The sequence below is a fragment of the Camellia sinensis genome, unplaced genomic scaffold (assembly GCF_055761805.1).
Source record: "Camellia sinensis isolate YWXY unplaced genomic scaffold, ASM5576180v1 Unanchor4, whole genome shotgun sequence".
NCBI classification, from domain to species: domain Eukaryota; kingdom Viridiplantae; phylum Streptophyta; class Magnoliopsida; order Ericales; family Theaceae; genus Camellia; species Camellia sinensis.
In genome coordinates, this window is record NW_028129277.1 from 10073161 (window position 1) to 10082800 (window position 9640).

The following is a 9640-nucleotide window of genomic DNA, read 5'->3' on the forward strand; positions in this document are numbered from 1 at the left end:
TCAAGAGCTTTCCACCAAGAATGAAGAACAGAAGGCTCAACACATATATAATCCAACTCATAAAACATGGTTTAATCATTACAAATCATAATTTTTCAAAATTTCACCATAAGCTGTATAAACCATGCTAATCACAGATATGAAGTCAGTTTTTGTTTATCACACCTCTAAGGCTTTCAATTTCAGTTCAAAGTTTCAATTGCAACAGATATTCTTACTTTCAACAAATATTTTTCTAAATTCACATATTTCCCATACTTAAACTTGCAAATTCATATCAAACGCATAATCACATGCATAATTAAGCATAGTACGAGTTGGGTTATCACACTAGAACTCTCTTTCTCTCTCTCAAGTTGTATATTCTCCCAACAAAACCCATCAACTTCTCATTTTCCTATTTAGTTAATGAATAGGCTTAGGTAGTATAAACAATTCACTAATTTTTCCTAAACCTCAATTAGTTATAAGTTTAAATTAATAAATTACATTGACTTTAATTACATCAAATTCACTTAAATTAAACAATTCTCATCATAATCTAAATTAAATTAAACTAAATTTAATCATACTAATATAAATTAGGCTCTAATTACCTATCCAAATATTTAATTTTAACCTTGTATAAATTACTGATTCAGACTAGTTCAATTCATATCCTCTACACATCTGTTAACAATAGCACACTACAAATCACACGTGGCACATATTAACACATAATCAATGCAAATCATATAATTAGCATAATTGATCAAGGAGGTGGCTATCACAATTGTTAACCCAAGAACACTATTAAAACACATCTAAAATTAATGGTTAGAAACTCGAAGACACGTATTTGAAAGAGGAAAATAGAAGAGAATGTTGTGTTGTGGCTTACTTGTTACTTAGATAGGATGTTTGCACAATTCTTTATTCTCCTTTCTTCTTTTCCACCACCAAGCTCTCTCTTCCTCTCTTTTCTCTCCCTCAATAAAATATATAGTGTGTCAGTGTGTAAATGTGTTCAGCAAATGGGGATGGATGATATATTTAAAGAGGATTTGGTGTGAAAAGTCCAAAATGCCCATTGGTTCCAATTTAATTGAACAGTGCCTTGATTTAGTTTGAATGTAATAGAATGAGGGATGATTAGGACCTTAATTATATTCTTAATCATGATCTAGTTAGGTTTTGGACTAATTAAGCGTTTCTAGTTACAAGTACATATATGCATATATATAGCAAAATCTATATTTGTACCCAAGATAATTGCTCCAAGAGTTAAGGCATTTTTGTTCTTAGTATATCCTAGTAATTCCTAATGTATCCTAGGGGGGTGGCCGGCCATCATGTGGATTTTGGAGAGATTTTTTTGATTTGTTTTTGTGTACAAACGATCTTTTATGCACAACTTATATATTTTGGAAAATCAGTACAAGTATGTATGCATATATATAATGGTACTAATCTTTGGGTCTTTTTGTGATTCAAGAAAAATATGATGGCTAAGGCCTTAATTTATGAATTGGAACATTTATTTAATTGTAGTATTTAATTTAATTAGGATTTGGAAATTTGGTTAAAGTTTCTTTGTTTCGAATCAATCGACGAATTGTAATGAGAGCTAGAAACCTAGGGTTTTGTGCAAAAAGTAGAATTAGGAAATTAATTTAATTATTATTAGGGTTTTGGAAATGATCCCTAAGTTCCCGGGTTTGATTAGGGTTTGTGAGTTTTTGGTTGGCACGCGTTTTCAACTCTAGGGTTAAAATTGAAATTAATTAAGAAATCAAAGGTCTTCATTGAAATAATTTAAAGTAAGGGTCAAAAAAAGAAATTACAAAAGTCAGGGGCCTCAGAAAAAGCCTCGACGAGATCTTCAATCTATCTCAAAGGACCAAGGTAAATGGATGACCCGAAGTGAGTAGATCTAGAGATTTAGGTGAAAAAGTTTGAGTTTAGAGAGAGACCATGGTGGTTGTAGCAGTCTAAAAATTTTCTCTTCGCTAAAGCGCAAGAGTGAGCGCTCAAGCGATCTTTTGAAAGGTTCAGTACATTGGTCTACAGTCCGAGATTCTAAGAGTTTGCAATGTTCACTCGCGTACAGATTCTAAGAGTTCGGAATGCTTAGGTATAAGTAGAGTAGCAAGTTTGAGAAGTGTCTTGGAAGGGTTCCGTGAGTGTGGAGTATCCCATATGTAATGGCGAGGCTTGTATGAGGCTTGTCTTAAGTTGATGGAAATTCCTCGGGGTTGAGGGTGAAACATCAAAAATTTCTTGGTTTAGTCTGCATGTAAATGAAAAGTGGTAACGATAAGTATGAACTGTGAGATGTGAAAGGGTGTGTGCTGAATCCAGATAGGGACAATTGGTGTTGGTTAGTATGCCAATTTTTGAATTATGAGAGTAGAACATGGGTGAATTGGATTAAGTCGCGTAGAGGAGATGAACCCTTGTAGTTGCTTCCTCTGATGGAACTTAATGATTGATTTGGGATAGTTTGGTCAGTTTTGTTTCGATTTGCAACCAATTTTAAATGAATGTTATTTGAAGTGAATTGACACCTAGTCAATTTGGGAATTGCTATGGTTTGGATAAATAGTGGTACGGCCGAATAGTACTTTAAGTGGTACTAGTAGACATGGAGTTTGTTTGTGTATGTATGTTGTTGATGTGAATTTGTGAAATTACCTTAATGGAATTAAAGTGTTTGAATATAAAACATTGTGAGCGCTGTAGCTCGACTTTTTAGCGCCCCCTTTTGGAGAGCTCAAATTGGTCCTACAGTTCGGACTCCTGTTACGGTTCTGGATCTAATCTCACAAAGTGCAATGTGAAACTGATAAACACCAAAGAGTCCAATCCAGCAAATCATTTTGGAAAATCGATTTTAAATCAAATAATGCCAAAATTGGACTGCTTTACCAGATTACAGAGTCGCTACCTAAATATTTTATTTTGGAAAAATTTAGGAAACCCTGACTCGTGCCAAAGGCCACATGTCCGTCATCACCAAAGTTGCCTCGGCTCGGGAACTTGGGTACGAGAGGGGAAGGTCCTGAAATGAGCACCCCCGCTCGCCCGATCAAAGATCGGCCTCTACTATCATGATATGTTGTTTTATAAACCTCATGTGTTCTTGTTCCGGTTATTTAGCTAACTTTATTGTGTGACGCACACAAACAAATATAGACTAAAATTGCAAATACTGGAACGAATTCAACTCATGTTTGTTTTCAAAAATGGTTTGAAGATGCCACCCTCAAGTGGGCTAAAACGTGGATTTGCCACCTCAAGTGGGCTTAACACATGATTTGCCACTTCGCAAAGTGGGCTTAAAACTTACACTCGTTGAATTGTTCCAATTCAAGCAACAAGCCTTCATCCACAGGATTCATATAGTTAACCATTTAAGCAAACAACCCCATGGCAAGCATGCTATCATGGCAATATGGCAATCACACTCGTGCAAGTATGCTAAAGCGTAAAAGCTTACCGAGTACTCCAAGCCAAAACAAAAACTCAGTTACAAAAATGCATGATCCTAACTATGTTAAATGACTAATGCAACGCATGCAATAATGTAATAAGATAGGCTCGGCTACGTAATCACAGTATTTGATTCATTTTGATAGCATACTTTGAAACACGTATTCAAATAAGTATTGAAATTGACAATGCAGTTTAAATGATGCGCCGAGCCTCAGTGCATGCAAGACAAATGAATGGATGCAAACATGCAAGCATAAGGTATGCTAATTGAAACATGACCCTAAACTAACCATCAAAAGCGGATAAATAAAAGAGAGAAGGATGTGGGGTTGGAAGACATGCACACACACAGGCTCCCTTATTACAACATTGTGCCCTCGTGAAGGAGGGTCTGAATGAATAATAGCTAAGCCAAGCTCAGCTAACTAATCTAATTAAACTAATTAGACTAATTATTACAAATCAAATGAATAACTAGAAAATTAATTACTGATTATTACAACACTTAACTAATTAGCAACTAATTAATTAAATTTCAACACAAATGTACATAAACTAATCATGCGAAATATTAAACTATGCTGCCATAGCTCTGCTTCGGAAAGCGGAAGATGCATGCACTCGATTTTCGCCCCGAAAAGCCTTCCGTTTTGATTCCGAGAGGCTTTGTTTGCAAGGTTGAGTACACTTCAAAAACTTTCTACTCCACCTTACCAATTCAATGTTGAGGATTACACCAGTGGCCTGCCAGCTATGGTTGATTGCTGCGGGCCCCCTGCCAGCCAAAAATGTGCCCTACTAGCCAAGAATGAGCCACTGTCGGCCACCAATGAGCCACTGCTGGCCACTGGTGTTTTGAATCACCACACTGTAACAGAGCACAAACAAAGGGAAATTGAGGGTTTTCCAAGGGTATGTTTATGCTGTACCCCTCCTTATCATCTCAAAACATCAAAGGAGTAACGCTCTTAGATCCAAAACCACCAATCAAGAATTTTCAATGCATGATGGCCAAAGATCCAAGGAGTACATTTTCGATAAATGCACAAAACAAGACTCGAGGCCATCGCCTTATCATGTGTGATCAAAGGCAATGGAGACCAAGGAGATTGGCTCATTTCATCACTTTGAGTATGAAATGCTCTAATCTTCCTTGTGTTCAATATAACGTCCGATTGAACACGTGCAATGCAACACAACATGCTTAACTTGCTCAAGTTTTACTGGTCCAATTTTATTTACACATTTTAAGTTACCAAACCATTCTTTAGTCAATTTGTCCAAGGTGAGTGTCCTCTAATAAGAGAGGGGTCAACCAAGGAAGATTTAAGGCATGAGAGAGATCATGCCGTTGGTTAGAAGAAACCCTCAAAAGAGGATTAAAACTATTAAGCACAAATCTCAATCTCAAGCTTAAACACAACCCTAAGGTCAACCAACCCTCAAAGAAAATGAAAAAAGTGATGAAATGAGGGAGGTTGTAGAGATTGTATGTGCTGAAATTACATGCAAAATGACACTACAAAATGCAAGCAACTCATGCAAACCATGTTTAAAAGCCAAAAACACCAAACTAGTGAAGATCACTACACTATAGGCATGCAATACAAAGCTCACAAGGTACAAACACTTCAAAAAAGTCCTAAAACAGCTTAAAAAGAGTCCTAAAACATGCTTGAAGTAAGCTAAAAAAAGCTAGAATAAGAGACCAACACATAGCACAAACTAGACTATTAAGCACAATTGCACTACAAGCATACAAAACAAGCCTCAAGTGACTTACTCAGTCCCAAACAGAGGTAAAACAAGGTAAAATAGTAGCAAAAACATGCTGAAATCAAGTTACAACATGCTAGAAAAACATAGTCACATGTCAAGTTATCTACACATGCAAACAAGACACAATGAGGGGAGGCTAACCCCTCCACTTTTAGACTTCAAAACAAAGTTTTTGCCACTGAAATAACTTTAATTTTCAGTGGTTAGAAAGGCCAAAAAGTTTGATTTAAAGAACTTTGAAAGATGGCACAACAACTTAGCAAGCAAGCTACAAGAATGGTGGACCACCCCTAACTCCAATCAAACCTCAAACCACCATTTTAGACCATAAAACAAAGATTTTCAGAGGTTAAAACTAGACTCAAAACAGTATGTAAAGATGGCAAAACAAGTATTTAAATTAAACTTAAAACACAAGTGTTCTACCTCTTGAAGACAAGCTGCAATCTAAACACCAAAATCAAAACAAATCAAGCCAATATCCTCTTCTAAAGCTCAAAGGGGGTCTCAAGTATCCTCAACTCAATGGTGATCAAGTTTGATCAAGGGCTTATATGCAAAAGGGTAGAGAATTTAGGGTTTAAGGCACAAAATATCAAGAGAGAGAGAATTCTAGAGAGAGAGAGAATTTTTTTGTCTTCAAAATTTTATAACCCCCTCACATGCAAGAGGGGGCTTCTATATATAGAGAATGCAAAATCCCCTCAAAGAGATCTAGCCATACATGTGCAAGTAGATGGCTCAATCTGTGCAAACAGCTGGCACAAAATATCAGAAAATATCTATTGATACAGTGATGGCCGGCAGGGGCTCATTGATGGCCGGCAAGGCACATCAATGGCCAACAAGACAAAATCCATGGCCGGTAGTGCCCAAACATGGTCAGCAGTGCATCAAAAACAACATGTTGAAAGAACCTAAACATGGTCCAAAAATGAGATAAAATTAATGCAGGGTTTGGAAAGCTCAAACCTATGGCGTTCCACCACGAATTTCGAGCGCTCGACGAGCAATCAAACTCATCACTGGATATACCTGCAAGAACATCCAAGTCTTGAGGACGGTCAAAAATGGGGTGTCTACAACCGCACTTGTGTTAATGTGTATTAATGACTATTTGTGCTCCCAATTTTTGGGAAGTCGTATATGTTTTATTACTCCTCTGATGTACCGGATTGTTTCTGTTCGTTGTTATTACAAATGTGTATGATAAAGATGCTGTGATGTCACCGGATGGGTAACGGAAATTATTAGGTGATGGTTGAAATTCACCAGGTAAATGTTAAGAATAATTTGAAAAATGAACGTTTTGTTTCTTTGTGTTGTGACCTGTGATGGCACGGTTAAACTAAATGCTAAGGATTTAATCAAAGTTGTGTTAATGAATAGCTTGTTGATTGAATGGAAACTAAATATGGACAAGTCATGAGGATGTAATTGGTTTAATGTTCTCAATAACACTTTTGATGGTAAATGTAATTGTTGTGAAAAATTTAGATTTGCAAATGTACTTTGATGGTAAATGATGTAATCTGGAACACCATTTGAGAAAGAAAATTTTATATATATACATATACATGAACGATTTTTATTGTTTTATCTTTAAATGTCGGGCTGTGTAAATAATTGGAAATATTGCTAAGCTTGGTGCGAATTGAAATTGTTGTGATGGACCATACATTGTAGTGTGCCGTTGGCTTTTGCTAGTGTTGGCCGAATTTTTGGTTTAATGGGGGTTTTCCTTCTCTTCCAAAGTGGGTATTGGTTATCCGGTGGTAGTGGTGCGTGTTGTTGTCGGTTGAGGAGTTGTTAATTTTCCTTGGACGTTGTAATAACCCAACTCTCTTCTATGCTTTAAGATTTTAATTATGTGTCTAATTATATGCTTGATGTGAATTTCTATGTGAAATTGTGTTAAATTATGTGAAGTATCTGATTACGGGATCATATCTGTCGGTTGTAGGAAAAATCTGTTGAAACTGAGACATTTAGACAAGAAATTGGAAGCCTTGGAAGCACGATAACCCAAAATTGACTTTATAATTATGATCAACATGATTTTTAGGACATAATATCAAGTTTTGTAAAAATTTAATTCGTAATGAATTAATTGGAAATATTTAGGCTCAACACTCTTAAGACTTTAACCTTGATAGATATAAAGGTCTTATAAGAGCCTTAGATGAGTGGGTATCAAAAATATCTCCTGCGAGGGAGAGAGTGCTAGAGAAGAAGAAAAGGGAGAGGAGGCTTCAACAAGAGTGAAGATTGAAGAAATTAAAAAGAGTTTTAAAGATTAGAATTCAAGGTATGTATAATTTAACTAGAATATCCTAACCTCTCTCTCTCTCTAATTGATTTGAGAAGGAAAACTTTACATTCATGTAAGCTAGGGTTTTGCAATGAGAGTCTTGCTTGGTAATTGGTTGATTTGAAGGATGATTCTTGAGTCTTGGGTTGCCTTAAGCTATGTTGAGAGGAATTACTTCTTATTCTTTAGCTTTACATGCTTTGAACTCACACATGCATATAGATGTTTATATATATATATATATATATCTTGATAGACCAAGTAAAGATGAAAATATAAAAGATTTGGGTTATAGATATGAATTTGAAAAGGGTTATGACCTAATTATGCTTGTAATTCATGTTTATTGTAATGATATATCATAATATAGAGATAATTTTCCCTATTTTGTACCTTGCATGTGTTTGGTCAGTTACATTTTGTCTAAGTTTCGGACTGCTCCAAACAGAGCATACGACTGCACGTGCAGGACCCATAGCCGCACGTGCGGAAAACATGGGAGGAGAGTTTGAGGTTCTGAAATTAAGGCGCGTGCAGCACACCTTTCCGCATGTGCAGTAGAGGGCTTCAGCACGTGCGGTCCAAGGAAAAAAATTATGTATGCTTCTTTTTCTCCGTTAGACCCTCTAGAACTACTAATATGTACATGTGGTCCTTCTAAAATGCTTATAATTAAATAAGAGGTGAACGAATCGAATATTGAGTAAAAGAAAAAGACTAAAGAAAAATGGCTTACTTATGAGTTGTATGCTATGTGTAGGTCACGTGCAGGAACGGACTGTTGCTCATCCACATCACAGTGAGTAATAGTAGTGTAATGTTATGTTTCATTTACTTCCGTTGATTATCATTTATTTATTGTTACTTACGAATGGCATATGTTCTTGATATTGTGGATGATTGGAACATTGAAATGAAATGATTGAACAATGGCATTAATGTGGACCCAAGGTCATTTTGCTTCCATTACAATAATGGGCCTGAGGCCGTTCTGACGTGAACTACTTATGATTGGCGGCCCTAAGGCTGAGGGAGATGGAGACATGCCGATGTTCCATCAACTCTATAATGATATAACTTGTCTATGACTCATGGCCTAAGGCCGAGGGAGGTGGAGACATGTCAATGTTCCGTCTACCCTCTAATGTTCCGAACAGCTGTTAATATATTGGGCCTAAGGTCGTCCTATATTATGATGGGCCTAAGGCCGTTCCATATGATATTGGGGCCAAGGCCGTTTTGGGAGTGAATTCAGAACCAAAAGAAGCACATGACTTATAATTTTATGTTCATTGTGTCTTATGCTTATTTATATGAACCTCCTTACATTGCTATTATTCACCGAGCTTTGCTCACTCTATATTATGTATGTTATGTAGGTAATGAACCTGGGGGCCAGCCCTAGTCTAACTCCAACAGCTCTTATGTCGATCCCGTTGTGTCAAGTCAATTAAAGTGAAGCCTTTTGCCTTTTGTAGAGTCCCTTTTAGAGCACGCAATGTTGGGTCATCAATACTTTTGTCAAACGTTGATTAACCTGTATAACTTTTAACTCTTTGACGTTTTTGGTTACACGCCCATTTATTGGGCTGGGCTTGTATATGTATGTATGTGGGTGTGATTTATGTATGTAATATCATATGTGATGAAAATGTTTTGCGATCCTGGCATTTAAACACTACTCAATGGGCGTCTTATTTGAATATTAAAATTGCTTCCATTTTAGGCCCCGGTATTGTATAAGATGTTTATGGATTATTTGATTATTTGGTTTTGATGCCTATATTCAGGCCAGTCATGCTCAACTTTTAGGAGCAAGTTTGGGTTGTGACAGACGTACTAGTAATTGACGTTGTTCCTTGTCTCTTGGACTCTGATAAGTATGTTGGTCGAAAGAGTGATCATGATCTCTTCCTTGTAGTTCTTCTTGTTCGGGTGTTCTCAGAGCGCTGCGATATTGAATCAGAATCTGGGAATCTATCCCAAATATGGATCTAGTTGTAGGTTAGAGGTTGTGTTTCCTATTGTGCTCATGCTACTTTTTGCTTGGCCTTCTTCAATTTCGTGGGTGAAATT

The 9640-nt window shown here is 36.5% G+C and overlaps 1 protein-coding gene across 1 annotated transcript in view; it reads left to right on the top strand.

Annotated features, from left to right (window-relative positions):
* Nucleotides 1-9291, top strand: part of LOC114259225 (stress-related protein) — a 35321-nt gene extending 26030 nt beyond the window's left edge. Inside the window, exons 4-5 of the transcript XR_014358770.1 lie at nt 8325-8363; nt 8944-9291. The gene's annotated coding sequence lies outside the window, so the exon portion shown is untranslated. The remainder of the gene's footprint in view (nt 1-8324; nt 8364-8943) is intronic.
* Nucleotides 9292-9640: the final 349 nt, after the last annotated feature.